Consider the following 13109-nt stretch of genomic DNA (forward strand, 5'->3'; position numbering starts at 1 on the left):
TTGGATTCCTTTGTGAGGAGGAAGGTTTTCGGAGTCAGTTTCCCAGATGAAGTATCAAGAGCTGGTTCTCCAGGCCAAGAGAGAGGAAAGAGAAGAAGAGCAGAAAATGAAACAAAAAATACCTGGGCTTTAGAAGGCATTGTTCTTGAGGAAGATAAATATATTATGTCACTAGCTGCTGCTGCTGATTCCCTTCTCCTACATAATTGTCAGTCAAATACATCTCTCTGTCCCTCTCTTTCTGCCTAGTGTTCCTTATATCTGTTATTAGATAAACTATCTTATCAACACATCTGCGAAGGCTTGGAGTTTGGCCATCAGATTCCACATAAGACCATGGCCTTTAAAGGCCCTGTGACTTGCACTCTCTGGAATAAACCCCAAGCCTCTCTAAGCTGGTGATGGCCCACCAATGGCTTGCTACCCGACACCTGTCTCTTAGGACCTATTTGGTCTTAAGTAAAAGGTTTGTAAAGCAAATAGCACTGGCAGAAAAACCCCAGGAAAGTTAACTGAACAAGGCAGGCATCACTCTATCCCAGATTAGTCCTGTGCAGAAGTGTGTGGCCGTAGTTATGAAAAACAAGGAGTCTGGTGGCACTTTAAAGACTAACAGATTTATTTGGGCATAAGCTTTCATGGGTAAAAAAATCCCAGCTCTTCAGATGCCTGCAACCCTTTCTATCTTTACTCCTTATACTTGCCATGACTTAATCCTATGGCCTTTTATTAAATAAACTGGTGTTATTAAAAACCACTTCAGTGAACTAACTGAAGGGAAGGGGTATTTACCCCAGTTAAGCTAACAGGTTGCAGTGCATGTCTCTTTAAAAGAGCAACGAACTTAACTGCTGTGAATGTCTAGCAAGGGGGCTGGACACTGCAGGGAGATATTTCTGGGGAATGTGGAAGTTGAGGTTCACTCTTTGTTACCTTCAAGGAAAGGTTTGGACTAGCAGAGTCCTGAAGGGTTTGCTGGGAAGGCAGACTAGTGGGTGCATCTGGGAGCTGTCACACAGCTTAGCAGTAGCAAAACTTTCACTTGCTGTGGCTGAGAGGGATAATACAGTAACCCATAGTTCTGGGAGCACCAGCAGATTGTCACACTGTGTCCTGCTGAGGAACTTCCAAAAGAGCAAACCAAAAATTTCCCACATGTCCTGCAAGCAATACAGTAGGGAGCAAGTCAGCCTACCATTTCCATCCTGGCTTGTTTCAAGCCCTGCCTCTGTGGTAACTGCTTCCCTTTTCTCAACATGTCCTATGTCCTCCAGCTGCAGCCAATTTAGAAGTAACGCTCCTGTTTAATTAATCAGTAAACTCAGTCCACATGGAGTGTCAGTGTTGCCATCTCAAAGCCTCTGCACAAGTTCTATGCATTTTGTTCTAGCAGTTTGTACTGTCCATCCATGAAATGTATGCCGAAACGTTTCCCCGATGCCACATACAAAACCTGGCCCTACTTCTTCCATTTACCTGCAAAGGAAACGCAACGTGAATAGACAAATGATTGCCTGTGCACAATATTCGGGACTTGTTCAAAGTGTTTTTATGAGATTGCATCCAACAAAAAAATCACCTGAGGGGTTTGTAACCATAGATTGCAGTACAATACAGGCTAGGGGATAGGTGAAGAAAGGCTACTCTACCTGCACCTCCTCACCTCCCAGTCAAAGACAGATGGTTTTCTTTTTGTCCCTTATAGACCGTGTAGTATGCCCTTTCTCAGGGATGGTGCATTTCATGTACCTCAGATTGTGCACAAGTAGGAAGTCTGCTTAATTGTGGCACAGTCTCTCAGAGAACTGCCTAATGGGCCAAATCCTCGCCAGGAGTAATTACATTTAAGTCAGTTCAACACAGACAAATTTTGGCCCAGTGTTACTAAGCAGATACTGTTGTCCTGCTAATTTTGAAATAAATAGGCTAGATGCACCTTCCCTAGTGCAGAGGGCAAACATTATACAATGCCTCTCTGTGCACTGGGTAGCAGCTGTGCGCAGGGGGGATTCAGCACTACTGCCCTCTCATGCACCTACCCCAGGGAAACTTCTGGATCTCCATAAGAGACATGCTGAATCAAATTCCCTACTGAGCAGCTTGACCCTACCCATGCCAAGCTGACCTCATCCACTTTGTGGGTAGCACCATCCAGTTCTAGGGCCCCAGCCTTTGTGGAGTGGGGGTTTGCAGGCAGCTTGCACCACTGAGCCATTTCCTGCACCCTCTTCCAGGCAGTCCTTCCATTGGTGAGGCCCCATAGCCTGCTTTCTGTTGGGGTTGGGTGAATACACACCAACTACTTTTTTCCTCTTCCTGCCCCTTCCAGTCTGGGTGCTTTGAAAATACTATCTCATAAGAAAACATCCAGTGGAATAGAAAATCCTGCTGCTTAAATTCTACAGCTTACCTTCTCCAACCATTGAATCCATTTAGTGCTTCCTGACATCTTCCATGTCAAGCTCATGGTCCTATTTCACCAAGGTAGTGCACAGCTCTGCCTAATTTCAACTCTCATTCCTTCACCTTCCCTCTCATCCTTTCTACTCTCTCCCCATTCCACAGTCCTTCCTTTGCCTCCTCTCACTAGACAGTTTCCTGCCGGTCTTTCTCCGTGCCATCTTCAGGTTCCTGTACAATATTTGCTGCTTTCAGCTAGCTCTGAATTAGAGATTAGCTGTGGAAAGCTATCTGTTCCTTAGTTCACGTCTTACCATTAAACAGTGTGTTGTACCTGCCTAACTTAGAGCGTAAGCTTCTCAGGTCCTAGACCTCATCTTCTGATAGTACATGTGTCACCTATAGTGCTATATAAATAATAATGTGTATTGTATCATTTTAGCCACATCATATACGCTTCTGGACCATGGCCAAAGACAGAGCAGCACAAGTCTAGGTTTCCAACAGGAGCACTCACTTCTGTCTAGTTCTCTCTACCTAGCTGTAACTGTTTCTACAGGTTGTAAAATAAATGGTGTTATTTTACCCTCTGCCCCATTCCTGTATATCTTTTCCACTTCAACTCAAAGACAGCCCACTTTGTTGGTTTTTCTTCTCACTTTCTTTTCATTGTGTATCAGCAAAAGAGGTTTTGAGTAATATCTTGCAATAAGCAGCTCTCCAGATACATTATTCTGCTAAGAATGTTTCAGAACTGTTTCAGCCTACTTTCTGCAGGAGTAAAAACTAATGGGTTCATCTTACTCTATATATTTCTCTCAGTTTAATCTCTGGCAGTAAGGAGTCCCATCATCCTATGCTTTACTCATGATCACAGAAATATTGAAAGTGATAGCTGGTGCAGGTGTGATGGCCACCATATTGGCCAACACACTGCACATTGATTCACAGATCTCCAGAACTAAAGATATGATATCCTCCAGCTAGAGTGAAAGAGCCAAAGCTCTCATGCTGGGGCTGCGATACACTGAAGCCCAGAATCTCAAAGGGTATATAGGTGCCTAACTCCCATTGAAATCATTAGTAGTTAGGTGCCTAAATAACCTCTGAGGAGCTAGGCCTCAAATCCCCTGCAGACCAGACACAGAGGGGAACTTGTAATTCACTCACCAGTGCAGTTACACAGGATGGTATCTTGATTTATCAGACTCATCTTTCCTAAGTCAGGATTATGCTTGAAGGTTCAGGCATTTCTCCCTTCTCCACCTTTGTCCCTTGACAGGGAAAATGACGTCTTATGTGGGAGGAAGAGTATCCTTGGAATGTGTTGTTCACATGCCCAGCACTGTAGCCACTAGCCCCAGCAACTGGGAGCATAAGATGTTCATATGAGGAAAAGGTTTATGAAAGCACCATCTGTTACCTGGGCTAGCAGCTCCTCAGCCAGTTGAGACTGAACGATCTCTCTAAAGAGGAGAAGCTGGGTGGAACCTGCAGTCTTCTCCCAACAGGGAAGTTTATAGTTTTAATTGTTATTTCTCATTTGAAGCCAATGGGTCCACCCACAGTGTGTGAAGTTAAGTATATGCACAAAGTCTTAGCAGGACTGGAGCCTAAAAAGACAAGTGGTTATTACCAACCAGCCCCTGAACCTCGCCATCACTAATTGGTTAATTTCTTATAGGTGTCATAGAGTCAAAGGCCAGAAGAGACCACTAGATCATCTGGTCTGACCTCTGTTTATCACAGGCCACCAACAACCTCACACTAAACCTAACAAATGACATGAGACCCACAGGAAAATAGACTATTATGTGCCACAGGCAGAGAAAGGGAGGGACCAAGGTGTGCCAGGGCTCAAGGCCCCAGCAATGCCAGGGAAATGATTATGTGAGATATACCCAGAGAGTCATAGCAAGTGACCTGCATCCACACACTGCAGAGAGAGACAAAAAACCCTCAAGGTCACTGCCTATTTGACCTGGGGGAAATACCTACCCACACCATATATGGCAATCAGTTAGACCATGAGCATGTGAGCAAGAACAGCTGGCAGGCGAATCTGAGAGAGAGAGAGAGAGATCCCTCAGTGCCACCTCAGAACCCTGGCCCACCCCATCTAGCAGCCCATCTCCAGTTGTGGCCATTCCTAATCCTTTGAAGGAAGGGAAAAACACCAAACAAACCTCCCTTTATACACTGGAAGGAAAAAAAAAATCCCATCCTGACCCCTGCCAGTGGCTAGGTGAAACTCTAAAACTCAAGTTTTAGAAACATAAGCTATAAACCATAACATGAGATATAAAGCAGGGCTGTTTAGCCCCCCTCCTCCTCCCACAAACAACCGCATCATACAATTGCACTCATACACTTGTCCAGTTCTCTCTTAAAATTAATTGTTATTTGTCCTCACAAATCTTGTTGGAAAGCTATCCTATAACCTTACCCTTCTGGTGGTTAGAAACCATTCTTCTAATTTCCAGCCTGAATTTGTTCATGGACAGTTTATATCCATTTGTTTTTGTACCAATATTGTTCTTTAGCTCAAATAGCTCTTCACCCTTCCTGGTATTTATCCCCCAAATGCATTTATAGAGCGTAATCATGTTCCTTCTCAGACTTATTTTTGCAAGACTAAACAAAACAAGTTCTTCCAATCTCCTCTCATAAGATAGGCCCTCCATTCCCCTGATCATCCTCGTAGTTCTTCTCTGCACCTGTTCGAGTTAAAATTAATATTACTTGAACATGGGTGACCAGAATTGTACACAATATTCCAAATGAGGTGTCACCAATGCCTTGTACAATGTCATTAATACAGTACTTCTCTATCTCTACTGGAAATGCATCTTCTACTACATCCCAGGATTGCATTTGCCTTTTTCACAGCCATATCACATTAGCAGCTCGTAGTCATCTTGTGATCAACCCACACACCCAGGTCTCTCTCTACTCCATTACTTCCATCTGATGAGCCCTCGAGTTTGTAGAAGAAATTTTTATTACCTAGGTGTATGAGTTTGCACTTTGTACTATTGAATTTCATTCATTTTTTGTCAATTTGTCTTGAGATGAGATATGAACAAGACAGCCGCCTCAAGAATCAGTTCACAAAGTGTTTTCCGGGTCTAAGGGCAATTTTTATGAAGAGATGGAGAGGTTTGAGGAAGAAATTACATGAAGGTAATGATATATTGACTTACTCTTGTAGCTCTCCATACTGTCTGTGTTTATGATACAAAGGTTGTTGCAGAAAGCCACAAACAGCTGTAAAATTGTCCTCTTGCGTTTTAATGTTCTAGTTGCCTTTCTCTGTAAAATGACTTTTGGCCTTCACTCTCTGGGAAGAATTGAGACTGAGCCAAATTAGAATTAGAACAGCTACAAGACGTGCACTTTTCAGTTCTGCTGCTAAATTTTGTTTTTGAATATGGAGGTCTATTGTAATGTATTCCACCAGCACAGCACTGCTCAGTCTTGGAGGAATTCTGCAGATGTGTCTGATGATGCAGGCATGAAAGAACAGAGCTCATCATATATAATCTTATAATATTTATCAATCAAAAGGTCTTAGGTCAAAAATTCCAAAAGTGACTAACAATTCAGGGTGTGTGTCCAACTTGAGATGCCTTGAAGGCGCCTGATTTTCAGAGAAAGCTGAGCAACCACCCTCACCTTTTAAAGTGTCTCAGGTTGGGCATCCAGAATCACTAGCCAATCTTAAAGCTGTTTTTGGGAATCAGGAGAGGAGAAGGGCTCCACTGCAGTGAAAACTGGAAGGATTGGTCTTTGAGGTTTGCTAAGGAGACCCTGGGGCAATAGGAAATGCACATCTCCAATAATGGGGTCTTTCTTAAAATCATTACTAAAGACAGAGAGAATGAATAAGAGTGAGCTGAAAGCATCTCATGCAATCACCAGGAATTTGAGTCTTCTGTGTTAATATTTACAACAAAGCTTGGTCACCATAAACAAGTCATGTGTGTGTTAACTCCCACAATCTGGGAAGTTCTGTCCTAGGTAGATGCTTCATATATTGAATCTACCTCCAGCCAAGACCCAAACATTGTGTTTCTTTTTACACTTTGGCCACTTTTGCTTAATATGTTCTGCCAATAAAAAGTTATAAAATGAACTGAAGTGTTATGTCTGCATGGATCTACTGCAAATATTACCAGAACTGTGACAGAGATTGAAAGATTCCCAGATTCAACATCTCAAAGACAGGAGTCAATTAAATGGTTCTTGTAGTTTCACCAACATTGACCCGGGAACCCGGAGCACATTAACCCTACATTTAGGAGGACAGATACGAAGAACGACCGTATCTGTACACTTGCTTAGGAGTGGCCTAACAGTCATGCAGGTGGATGCATATTATTCGTAGTCCTACAGTTTATGTGTGTATGGCTTTTCAGAATGACACTGTTTATAAATACACACTCACCCTATGTAAAAAGTTTGGCAAACATTATTAGTATCAGTGTTATCAAAATTCCTCCTGAGACTGAAGTGATATTTCATACTTCAAGGCTCAGGAATGGATGAGAGGGGGTTTGTAGGACCATTCATATTAAGGGCTTCATCATGCACCACTGAAATAAATAAGAATATTTCCTTTGACTTCAAAGGGGGCAGGATGAGGCCCTCACCTAGGAAATTGGAAAGGACAGAGAGACATTTCATATAAATTCAGACACAGGATACAGAAACTAGGAAATTGTAACACTAACAAAAGCAATGCTGTAAATATAGAACACAGCAACAACTAAAGAAAAAACCCAAGAAGGATAATGGCTTTGGAAAGTCTCAGTAGAATAGAAAAAAAATATCAAATTAGCTTCTGCCTCTTTCGGTCTGAAGAGCTGGTACTGACGAAATGCACCTATTTTTAGGTCCTTTCAAAGTAGAGGGCTGAGGCCCTGACACAGTAAAACCTTATGACACTCCTATGCTTCCAGCACAGCATATAACAGGAATAGTAGTCCCTGCAGTGTACTGCTCATGCTGCAGTGAATAGATTCTCAGCTGTGGTTCACTGCAGAGCATTTGTTGTGCCATGTTTCAAACTAGCATTTCAGCCAATAGTACAGAGCTATTTACAGACCTTGGGCCAAATGCTGCTCTCAGGTACATCGCACAGCCTGGCTGGGGCAGCTCCAATAAAACTAGAGAACTTTTCCCTTATCTAAGTGCTTCTAGTGAGTTCTCATTTCAAGGAAGTGAAATAGTAATAAATAGTGACCAAAGAAAATAATTATTTATCCAAAGCATTTGATTAAATAAAATGTAACAAAAAGGACATATACAGCCACACGCGGCTGAAGGCAGGATTCTTGAGATCCATGCTCAATGGCTCGAGAAGGCTTGAGCACAGCAGTGACTCACAGGACACAGTGATTTAGTGCATACCTTCAATTTGCAGATAGAACAAGGCTTCTGGAGTGGAAGGAAGGTGATAGCAAGGAGGAAGCCATCCAATGACTGGTATGGAAAGAAGTTTTCCAAAGAGGAGTTTGGAAATCTCTAATAGAATTGTAGGACTGGCAGGGATCTTGAGAGGTCACCTAGTCCAGTTCCCTGCACTCATGGCAGGACTAAGTACTATCTAGACCATTCCGGACAGGTGTTTGTCTAACCTGCTCTTAAAAACCTTCAATGATGGAAATTCCACAACCTCCCTAGGCAATTTATTCCAGTGCTTAACTACCCTGACAGGAAGTTTTTCCTAATGTCCAACCTAAACCATCCTTGCTGCAATTTAAGCCCATTGCTTCTTGTCCTATCCTCATAGGCTAAGGAAAACAATTTTTCTCCTTGTAACAACCTTTTATGTACTTGAAAACTGTTATCCTGTCCCCCTTCAGTCTTATCTTTTCCAGACTAAACAAAACCAATTTTTTCAATCTTCCCTCATACGTCATGTTTTCTAGACCTTTAATCATTTTTCTTGCTCTTCTCTGGACTTTGCCACATCTTTGAAAGATTTGTCCACATCTTTTCTGAAATGTGGCAACCAGAACTGAACACAACACTCCAGTTGAGGCCTAAACAGCACAGAGTAGAGCGGAATAAAGACTTCTCATGTCTGGCTTACACAGTAGCGTAGCTGGTGGGATTCAGCAGAAGCGGCTGCTTCCGCTTAGGCCGGCAGGCGTGGAAGCGGCGCCTGCCAGCCGCACAGCCAGAGGAACAGCGGGGCGGCAGCAGCAGCCTGGCTCGGAAGTGGCGCCTGCCGGCCACGCTGCCCACCACACAGCTGGAGGAGCCATGGGGCGGCAGACCAGCTCGGAAGCCACTCCTGCCAGCCCACGCTGCCCACCGCACAGCCGGAGGAGCCACGGGGTGGCAGGCAGACGTGGAAGCCGCACCTGCCAGCCCTCGCGGCCAGCTGCATGGACGGAGGAGCACGCAGGAGGGAAGGTGAGCTGGGGGGGGGTCCGGTCTGGGGGCATGGCCAGAGGGGGAGCCAAGGGGAGGGGGTGCCTTTTTTATGTTTTGTGCTCCCCCTAAGCCAAAAACCTGGCTACGCCACTGAGCTTACTCCTGCTAATACGTCCCAAAATAATGTTTGCTTTTTTTGCAATAGTGTTACACTGTTGACTCATATTTAGTTTGTGATCCACTATGACCCTCAGATCCCTTTCTGCAAAACTTCCTAGGTAGTCATTTCCCATTTTGTATGTGTGCAACTGATTGTTCCTTCTTAAGCGGAGTACTTTGCATTTTTCCTTATTGAATTTCATCCTATTTACGTCAGGCTGTTTCTCCAGTTTGTCCAGATCATTTTGAATTTTAATCCTATCCTCCAAAGCACTTGCAACCCCTTCCAGCTTGGTATTGTCCATAAATGTTATAAGTGTACTCTCTATGCCATTATTTAAATCATTGATGAAGATATTGAACAGAACCAGGACAGATCCCTGTGGGATCCCACTCAATGTGCCCTTCCAGCTTGACTGTGACCCTTTTAAAACTACTTTCTGGGAATGGTTTTCCAACCAGTTATGCACTCACCTTATAGTAGCTCCACTGAGGACATTTTATTTCATTTTTATTGTTTATGAGGTAATGTGAGACAGTATCAAAAACCTTACTAAAGTCAGGATATACCACGTTACACTGTTAAAGAAAGCTATTAGGTTGGTTTGACACAATTTGTTCTTGACAAATCCATGTTGTTACTCATCACCTTATTATATTCTAGGTGTTTGCAAATTGATTGCTTAATTATTTGCTCCATTATCTTTCTGGGTACTGAAGTTAATCTGACTGGTCTGTAATTTCCCAGGTTATCCTTATTTCCCTCTTTATAGATGAGCAAATATAGTGACATTTTCCAACCGTCCGGAATCTCTCCCTTCTTCCATGACTTTTCAAAGATAATCACTAATGGCTCAGATATCTCCTGAGTGAACTCCTTGAGTATTCTAGGAATTATTTCATCAGGCCCTGGTGATTTGAAGACATCTAATTTGTCTAAGTAATTTTTAACTTGTTCTTTCTCTGTTTTAGCCTCTGATCCTACATCATGTTCACTGGCATTCACTATTTTAGATGTTCAATTGCAACAAACCTTTTTGGCAAAAACTGAAACAAAAAGGTCATTTAGCATTTTTGCATTTTCTGCAATTGGTTTCCCCCCCATTGAGTAATGGGTTTATCCTGTCCTTGATCTTCCTCTTGCTTCTAAAGTGTTTGTAGAATCTTTTCTTATTACCCTTTATATCCTTAGCTTGTTTATTCTTGTTTTGTGCCTTGGTCTTTCTAATTTTATCCCTACATGCTTGTGTTATTTGTTTATATTCATCTTTGTAATTTGACCTAATTTCCACTTTTTGTAGGACACTTTTTTGAGTTTCAGACCATTGAAGATTTCCTGGTTAAGCCAAGCTGGTCTCTTGCCATACTTCCTATCTTTCCTATGCATATGTAGAGTTTGCTCTTGTACCCTTAATAATGTCTCTTTGAAAAACTGCCAACTGTCTTCAGTTGTTTTTCCCCTTAGACTTGCTTCCCATGGGATTGTACCTACCAACTTCCATAGTTTGTGAAAGTCCTCCAAGTTCCTGCCCCTGTCCTGTCTCTTCTCTGCCCCCTCCCCTGAGTGCACCACATACCCACTTCTCCCCCCTCCCTCCTGGAAAGCACTAAGCACCACCAAACAGCTGTTAGGTGGTGGGAAGCACTGGGTGGGGAGGAGCGGGGATGCGGCATGCTGGGGGCTGGGGGAAGGAGGATACAAGAAGTGGGGAGCTTGGCTGCAATTTTTCCCCTGGGTGCTCCAGCCCTGGAGCACCCACGGCGTCAGCACCTTCCTCCCACTCACCTTCTTACCTGACTATCGGGACTATCATACTTGATCGGAACGCAGGAGAAAGGGTTAAATATCAGGACAGTCTCAATTTTATCAGGACATCAGGTCACTGTAGACAGGACCCCACTGGGGTCCTTGGCTGAGAAAATTGTGGGGGTAGCCCTGAGATAGAGAAATTGCCGAAGACATTCTACCTTCACTAGCACCCATGCCATGGCAAAAGGGAAGTCAAGTTTTTGCCACTAACTAATTGAAAGGCAGAAGTCATTCTCTAGCACAACAAACACACATCTCTTTGGCCATAAAAGACTGGGGTGGGGGAGGGCGGGGACAGGGAAAGCATGCAGAAGTGATGAAAATGTATGGTGATGTTTTGAAGGCAGGGATTGCTCAAGTAGTCATACAGCAGAGAGAGCCATGTTCTCAAGCTGTGAATCCCCTCCCCCCCAGTTTGAACTATATGTACAAGAAGGACTAATTTTTGTGTGTGTGTGTAATTTTCTTGTTAATTATTTCCATACCAAATGCATACATTGGAAGGAAAGGAGGAAATAAATAAATAAAATCAACACAGTTACCACTGCTGTCTAAGAACAGCTATAATTTACAATCTGTGTAATAGCCATGAAGTAGTCATGCTCAACAGTGCAAGGTACCATGCTATACATTCACATTTGAAAGAACATGCACCCAAAGAACATGCAGTGGAATTATTCATCTGCTTGACCTTAAGCACATGTGTAAGTGTGTGAAGGATCAGGGTTTTATTCTCCTCTTGCCTACACCACTGTAAATCTGAATTAACTCCACAGTCACTGGAGTTACACTGTAAGACCAGTGTAAATGTAAGGAGAACTAGTTTATGGCAAGCATGAGGTTCTTGTTCTATCTTTAGGAGTGTTGTTCTATTTTTCAATCAATTCCCAGTTAACTATATTAAATATAATTTTATTAGTTTCAAAGTGCAAACTTACAATTACACTCAATTTAATAGCAACATACAGTTTGCAAGAAGAAAGAACTACATAATGACACATTACAACTAAGTGGAGACTACAATAACCATCGAAAAGTATTTAGAGGTTGTAAAATCCAAAGAGACAAAGGAATTGTTATAACTAGGATTAATGGGATGAAGTTGAGCAAAGGAAAATTTAAGCCAGATAATACCAGGCAAAATGTCCTAGCTGGCTGTTACACTGCAAAATAATCTCCTAAGGGAAGCAGTGGAAGCTTCAGTTCTTGAGTCATTTAAAATGGAACTGGGCAAAGCAATGAATCACAGGAACAAGTCCTGCCTCCTCTTCTGCAGCTGTGGACACTTCACACTCAGCAGAACCACGCAACTGATGAAACACCACTGCATGTACCAGGTCTGGATTTCTGGAGCCTGCATAGGGCTTGCATAGCCCTCATGTCTAGTCTGTGCAGTATGGTTTGAGGGAGAAAAGGCCAGAAGTTGATGAGTGAAAGAGCAGAAATGGAGCCAATGGATCCACTGGGCCTTGTCTCTTGCACTGCAAGGAGGCAGAAGTAGTGGAAGCTTCTGTGGCTTCTAGCAGCCATGACTCATTTCCATTGCCATTCAGTGACTTGGGGAGGGAGGGTCCTCTGCCATTTCTCACAAAGCCCATTTGCCTCAGGCCTGGCTACCCAAGCTCGCTGAAGAAGGAAGCAGAGATCAAAAGTCTAGTATGGCTATTCAAAGGGTCTGAGATCAATATGATGAAGTGCAGTCCTTTAGAGAGGTTGGGACTGAAAGCATCCTGGAGCTAACACTCCTTATAGAGGTTTGGTTTCATGAGTCTTTCCCACTTGTGAACACAGATGCAAAGGAGTCTGGTGCTTAGATCCACAATGCATTATGGGCTGGGAAATCAGCTTATTGCATATGGGATGTGGGGTCTGAGCATGGTTCAGCCGGAAGGACAAGGAAATTGACCTGTTAGTCTGAATATATATCATATTGCCTCTATATAAATCCATGATACGCCCACATCTTGAGTACTGCGTGCAGATGTGGTCACCCCATTTCAAAAAAGATATACTGGAATTGGAAAAGGTTCAGAAAAGAGCAACAAAAATGATTAGGGGTATAGAACAGCTTCCATGTGAGGAGAGATTAATAAGACTGGGACTTTTCAGCTTGGAAAAGAGGCGAATAAGGGGGTGATATGATAGAGGTCTATAAAATCATGAATGGTATACAGAAAGTAAATAAGGAAGTGTTATTTACTCCTTCTCGTAATACGAGAACAAGGGGCCACCAAATGAAATTAATAGGTAGCAGGTTTAAAACAAACACAAGAAAGTGTTTTTTCACACAACGCACTGTCAACCTCTGGAACTCCTTGCTAGAGTGTGTTTTGAAGGCCAGTACTAAAATGGGGTT

Source organism: Gopherus evgoodei, chromosome 2 (assembly GCF_007399415.2).
Source record: "Gopherus evgoodei ecotype Sinaloan lineage chromosome 2, rGopEvg1_v1.p, whole genome shotgun sequence".
Taxonomy (NCBI): domain Eukaryota; kingdom Metazoa; phylum Chordata; order Testudines; family Testudinidae; genus Gopherus; species Gopherus evgoodei.